The following is a 7462-nucleotide window of genomic DNA, read 5'->3' on the forward strand; positions in this document are numbered from 1 at the left end:
GGGGGAGGGGTTTGTGCGGGGAGAAGGGTGCAACAATGAGATTGAGATTTTAAAGAAATGGCTCAGATGCTTATAGAAATTGTTCACTCCCAGTTCTACAAACCAGGCCTCAAGACAGAGTTGTTTGGGGAATACAAGACAATAGCAGGCAGCAGGGTCTCAGGCTGCTGGAGACTACTGACCTTGGAGATTGATGTGTCGAAAACAGACGGCTGGGCTTTGGAGACAGAGAAGTCCAAAGTTGGCAAGCACAAACTCCAAAAATATATTCAATGCAGGCACATCCCTGAGGAGATTTGGTCTTCTTCAGATCAGACTGATCACACATTTACAGAGTAGCTTCTACTTCTGCCTCCTTAACATTACAGAAGTTAGAGTTTACAACATGTAGGATAATTATATTGAGGACCATAGCCACATTATCACACAATATTCATCATCACGCTGCTGCTGCTATCCAAGACTTGAAGATCCTGACTTTTTAATCTGTCTGGATGCGTACAGATGCCAGTTTATTTTTAGTAACTGATTTTACATTACTTGTTTCAGAAAGGTTGATTTTATCCGACAATGGATAAAATTGAAATAAAAGTATGCATGCTTACAATTAATTTGTATCTGTGGGGGAGTTATTGTTATGTTTACCTTTTGATATCAATTCTTAGTCATAGCAATCCATGTACAAGAGAATGCAACACTGCCCCGTCTTGTACCATCTTCACAACCATTGCTGTGTTTAAGTCCATTGCTGCAGCCACTTGTCCATTCATCTCATTGAAGGTCTTCCACTGTTTTTGCTGGCTTTCTGCTTTTCTAAGCTTGATGTACTTCTCTAGGGGCTGACTGGTCCCTGCTGATAACAGGCCCAAATTATGTGAAACAAAGTGTTGCTATCCTCTGTTTTCAAGGAGCATTCAGGCTGTACTTCCAAGACAGATTTGTTCATTCTTCTAGTAGTCTGGTATTTTTGCCTATCAAGCTACATATCATGCAGGATACTTCTGCCAAAAGTCTAACGTCATTTTATTCTAAATGTGGTGCTTCTTAGAAGCTTTGAAGTTTGTGTGTTTGTATAGCGAGGAGTGGAATGCTAAGGGGTGGGTCATGCCTATTTTTGTGCACATGTATTCTGGACAATTTAGGAGTCATACTCGACTTGATGGCACCTAACAACACCGTTGTGTCATCTGCATAGTGCAGGTTGTTGATGAGTCTTTCTCCTATCCTGATGCTACATTCCTCCTCATAGAGCCCAGCCTCCCAGATAATCTCAGAGATAATCTCCCAGATCTGCATATAGATTAAAAAGGTATGGAGATAGGATGCATTCCTGATACACACCTTTCCTAATCCTGCTCTTCATTTCTTTTTTTAATTGAAGATCTTCTGCCTGGAATAAATTTTCTTCTGCTTTTATGATTTTTGGTTCTGAGGACCTGCCAGTGGCAAATTCTATCTTTGCCTGAAAATATTTTATTTTGTCCTTATTTTTGAAGCCACTGCCCCTGACTACTATTTAAATTGAGAGAGTTTTGTGTTTGGGTTCCCCCCACCCCCCAGTATCATCCTTTTCTCTTCTGACTTCCATTATTGTTTTTGAGAAATCACTAAAACTATAATTGTGGCACCATTGTAAGCAGTTTTTCTTCTGGTTCTTCTTTTTATCTGCCCACTTGCCCCCTTCCATCTAAAGAGTTTGAGTTTGAGTGGTACAAGGATTTAAATGCTCCAGCACTAACTGAAAGCTGGGCGCAGGCAGGCTTGGCAATCTGCCAAGGTCGAAGGTCACCTTGAAAACTCAGCAGAGCAGTTCTGTTCTACACAAATGGGTTTATCGTGAGTTGAATCAACTAAGGGACAACTAACAATGCAGTCATGTGATTTTTATCATGTATTCTAAATTAAAAATATCACTGGTAAGGAAATCCTTACTGTTTTACTTGCAAGGATATGTACTTTGATTTATTTATAGAACCTAAATGTTTTCCTGAACAAATAATATTATCTCTTTCAAATGTGTGTTAAGTTGAGGCTATATAGCTAGCTGTGCTTCCTTTCCTGGAACAACATCTTCCACACTGCACGGAACCCCTCATTCCTTGCTGACTCACAATGAGGAATATCTCAGAGGAGGAAGTTCTTAACCTGCAGTCTCTGTCACACAGTAGTATGAAGTATGAGAAGGAGAGAAAAATCTTCTATTGAAGTAAATAACACATCAAGGTAAGTTAAAGACTCACACTTCATTTTCTTTTTTTCAAGGATTAAGTATGGCGTCTCAGTGCTTTCAGATACTATTTGAGCATTTAACAATTTGCACCACTCAAATTAGCATTTTTGCATGAGTGTCATAGTAGCCTCTTAATGTTGCTATAACATAACTACCATAAGTAGTTAGCCTTAACAAATGAGTTAGTCTCTCATAGTTTAGGATGCTGGAGTGAATTCAGGGTGTGAGGTCTGGTAAAAAGCTTTCTCTTTCAGCTGATTCTGTGGAAAGTTCTTTTGTTTCCTTTTAGTATCTGTCAGCCTGGTCTTCCTTGGAGGTCTTGATATCTTTCACTGTTTCAAGGAGTTTCTCAACATGGTGACTGAGTTTAAAGGAAACACTCCACCTCTCCTCGCCTATATCATTTCTTTTAAGCCTCAGAAGAGGTTGGCTGAACAGACAACCTAATGATGCAGATTGCGTTTTTTTCTCATTAACATAACTGCTCTTAATTTTGCCTCATTAACATCGCTCCCATTCAGTATTACCCTTATTTCTGTCCAGTCAGATCTGACTCATAGCTGATTGGTTTTTGGAGGCTGTAAACTATATGGGAGGGCATTTCCCATCTCTCTCCCACAGAATGGCTAGTGGATTTGAACAGCCAGAAAGGTGGCGCCTTTGAGTTTGCAGCACAAAGTTCTATGTTCTGTGCCACCAGAACTGCCACTGTGTCTTATTAACATTTTGGTGATTACTTTTGTTATGTACCGTCTAGTTGACTATGACTTATAAAGACTCAATGAACAGCAGATTGAAACCTTGCCCTGTCCTGCACCATGCTCACAATCTCCATCATGCTGAAACCCATTGTTTCATTCATTGTGTCAGTCCAACTTACTGAGTGTCTGTATCTTCTTTGCCACCTAGTACTTTTCCAAGCATGATGTATTTTTCCCCCAAGAACTGGTACCCCTTAACAACATGCCCAAAGAATGTGACACCAAGTTTTATCATTATTGCTTTTAAGGAATACTCTGGTTGTGTTTCCTCCAGGACAGATTTACTTGTTCTTTTGGCAGCCCATGGGATATTCAACAGTCTTTGACAACACTGCAATTAAAAAAAATCAATTCTTCTTTGATCTTTATTCATTGTTCAACTTTCACATGATTATAAAATAATTGAAAAATACCATGGCTCGTATCAGATGCATCTTAGTCTTTAAGCTGACATTCTTGCTCTTGCTGTAAGAGGTCCTTGACAGATTTGTCAGGATTTGCAATACATCTTTTGATTCCTTGACTGCTGATATTGATTGTGAATACAAATAAAGTGAAATTGTTAACAACTTTGATATTTTCTACACCTATCAAGATGCTTCCTGTTGGCCTAATGGTGAGGATTTTTGTTTTCTTGGTGAAATACAATCCATATTGCAGGCTGTAATCTTTGAACTTCTCCAGGAAGAACTCCATGTCTTCCTTTACCGTGAACAAGGTTGTGTCATCTGCATAATGTAGGTTGTAGGTTGTTGAATGGTTTGCTCAGCATATATGTATTGAATAGGTAGGATTTCTAACATATAGGTTAATTATATCAACGTGAAAGAGGGAAGATAATGCCGTACTACAGAGAATAATGGTCTGGCCAAATTGACACATGGTTTTTGGGAGGGGCAACAATCAAATTAAAAATATACGGTAATCTTGGCCTAGATCTTTTGAACAAGAGTTCCTCTGAGTTGCCTGCTAATTAATTTTTCTTCTTTCAAGTTAAAAAAATATATATAGTAATCTTATAAATAAATGAATCTTTTTATTTCTATGTGTGAGGACAAAAGAATTTTCTATATTATTTTACAGATGCGAGTGGTAGTGGAGCATTACAGATAGAAATCCTTTCTGCAACCACAACTTATATTAGAACATGCATTCTGCCTCTTAATTTTGAATGGGGAACATGTATTTTGCAGAACGACGGATTGTATTCTCTTTGCAGAGTACCCTGCCCATGGCAAAAATATCTGACAGCCCTGATTTATTAATTGAAAGTGCTTGCCCTTTACTATTATGCCAATCAAAATTCTCTCAGACATATTCAAAACTCTCTTCTGAGAGCTGGCATTCTCACAGAAAATCACTGTTCTAGTATTTCTTTAAAATGCGTCATTAAGTGCTGTTGACTCTACTGTCAAAATAAATCCTGGCACTCATATTTATTGCTGAGCAAAAAACCCCATGGGCGACCATGTTCTAAGCAAGGCTTTCTTAGTTTAAAGGAGACCAAGACTTGGCTGTAAGCCAATCAGTGCATTGTTTTCATCTGGTGACAATGTTTGGCTGGGACTATGATCCAACCAGAGAAAAGACACATAATGGAGCTTTTGCTTAATGTCTTGGGAAGGAGACTCGGAGTCTTCCCAGCTAACTTAAATGATGCGTCTGGATGTTGTGTCTGGAGCTGCTAAAGCCATTTTGCATCTTGTGAAGCCTGAAGTAAAAACCAGATAAGTGGAAAACATAGTTAGCATTGAGTTCTCTACGTTTGGTGTTCTCTGTGCAATAAATTCTGCTAGCTTTGAGGAAGAGGAAGCAATATTTCTACTTTATACTTAGGAATAGAAGCTACATAACAGCATGATGCAGGAAGAACTTGTATAAGCAATCTGTGATCTAAATATTTTCATATAATATTTTTACTGAACTTCCTTGCTTCCTCAACCATTATGTGTTCTCAAGGCTACTTCTTAATATCTTGGGGAAGAGAAGAAAACCAACAAGGTCAACACACATATATGCACCAACACTTTCCTTGGACAAGTTATTTATATTGTTTATTGGCTATCTGTCCCCAGTAGAATGTAAACTTTAGAAAGGCAAGAATGCTTTTATGGAAAATTCTAAATTTATTCACAACAGAAAAATAATTTAACGGCTAAATATGCTCATTCCCCACTTTTGTAATTTTCACTGTCAGTTCAGTTTCCACTACATTCCACTTCACTCTCCTTCTCTATGTCCCAATTAGATTATATTAAGCCAAATACCATATGTTATATAATTTTAAAACCCCCAAATCTTTCTACATAGTCTTTTTAGCAACTTTTCTTTAGTTTATTAGACTCCAAGCTCTTGTTTTTATTTTTCCTCTCTCTGATATTTTTATATATTCTGGAGTTAGGATGGTCCTTTGAAGTTGTGAAGAAGTAATAATACGTCTTTAACCACTCTTTTTTAAATAATACTGTGCTAGAGCTGTTAGTCAGAGGTAAAGAAAATAAAATTCACTGTCTCAAGTTCATTCTCATCCATAGCAACCATGGAGGACCATGTATCAACAGAAAACTGCCAGATGTACAGACTGGATTTAGAAGAGATCATGGTACTAGGCATATTATAGCTAATGTTAGATGGATATTGGCAGAAAGCAAAGAGTACCAGAGGAATAATGTCTGTCTGCGCTTCATTGACTATGCAAAGGCTTTTGACTGTATTCATCACAACAAACTGTGGCTGACTCTTTTAAGAATGGGACTCTCAGAGTATTTGATTGTGCTTATGCGAAACCTGTGCTTGGATCAAGAGGCAGATGTCAGAATTGAGCAAGGAGACACTGCATGGTTCAAAACTGGAAAGTATTCTGTCTCCATACCTTTTCAATCAGTGTGGAAGGATTGAGGAAGACCCTGGATGAGATGGATTGATTCAGTGATTGGGATGGTGGGAGTAGGTGTGTCAGAGACAGTGAAGTTGGCATAGGAAAGAGCAGGATTTAGGGCTCTTGTACATAGGAGTCACTATGAGTCACAAGCGACTCAATGGCACATAAGAGCAACAGCAGCAACAACAAGTTGGAGTACTGCATGGTTCAAAATTGGGAAGAATGTGTGCCAAGGATATGTCCTATCTCCATACTTTTTCAATATATATGCAGAACAAATTATCCAGGAGGCTGGGCTCTATGAGGAGAAATGTGGCATCAGGATTGGAGGTAGACTCATAAAACAACCTATGTTATGCAGATGACACAACTCTGCTTGCTGAAACTGAGGAGGACCTGAAGTGCTTGCTCCAGAGGGTCAAGGACTGCAGTCTTCAATATGAATTGAAGCTCAACATCAAGAAAACAAAGATTCTCACCACTGGGCCGATCGGCAACATCATGATAGATGGTGAAGAGATTGGGATTGTTAATAGCTTCAGTTTGCTTGACTCTACAATCAATACTCTTGGTACCAGCAGCCAGGAAATTAAAAGACAAATTGCATTGGGGAAATCTGCTGTCAGAGACCAGTCCAAAGTAATGAAGAGCAGTGATGTCAGTCTTGAGACAAAGGTGCACCTGATACAGGTCATGGTCTTTGGAATTACTTGTTATGCATCAGAAAGCTGGACAATGACTGTTGTGGTTGTTGTTATGTGCCATCGAGTCGCTTGCGACTCATAGCAATGACTAGAGATGATATAAGGTGAATTGATGCTTTTGAGCTGTGGTGCTAGAGAAGAGTATTGAATATACTGCGGACTGCATTAGAACAAACAAGTTCATCCTGGAGAGGGTGAAGCCAAGTTGTTCCACTGAGGCAAGGATTCTGAAGCTTTGTCTGACATACTTTGTACATGTTGCAAGGCAGGACCAGTCCTTGGAGAGTGACATCATGCTTGGGAGAGTGGAGGGACAGCACAGGAGTGGAAGACCCTCGATGAGATGGATTGATTCAGTGACTGGGGTAATGGGGGTAGTTGTGTTGGAGACAATAAGATTGGCATGGGATAGAGCAGGGTTTCTGGCTACAGTGCACAGGGTCACTATGAGTGGTAGGTGACTCAACGGTACATAAGAACAACAACAATGTTCTCTTGTTCTGTTCAAACAACAACCTCTTGGTCTAGATTTAAATTTAACATGAGTATAATTAAACATTCTGTGATTGCCATTACTCTTATTGTTAGCCACAGTTTCTTGTGATTTATACAATCCAAGGCCTTTGCATAGTTAATAAAACACAAGTAGAATAGACTTTCTTCTGATACTCTCTGCTTTTAGCCGTATAGGGAGCTCTGGTGGCCTAGTGCTTGCAACTCTGAACACCAGTGGTTCAAATCCACCAGTGGGAGAAAGATGGGCAATCCCCTCCTGTGTGATTAAATGCCTCTGAAAACCCTCTGGAGGTTCAGCTATGAGACAGTTCTGACTCAACAGCACACAAGAAAAATTTATATATTTATATACTTATATATATTTATAAAA

Source organism: Elephantulus edwardii, unplaced genomic scaffold (genome assembly GCF_000299155.1).
Source record: "Elephantulus edwardii isolate Elephantulus edwardi_28Jun2011 unplaced genomic scaffold, EleEdw1.0 scaffold00147, whole genome shotgun sequence".
NCBI lineage: Eukaryota > Metazoa > Chordata > Mammalia > Macroscelidea > Macroscelididae > Elephantulus > Elephantulus edwardii.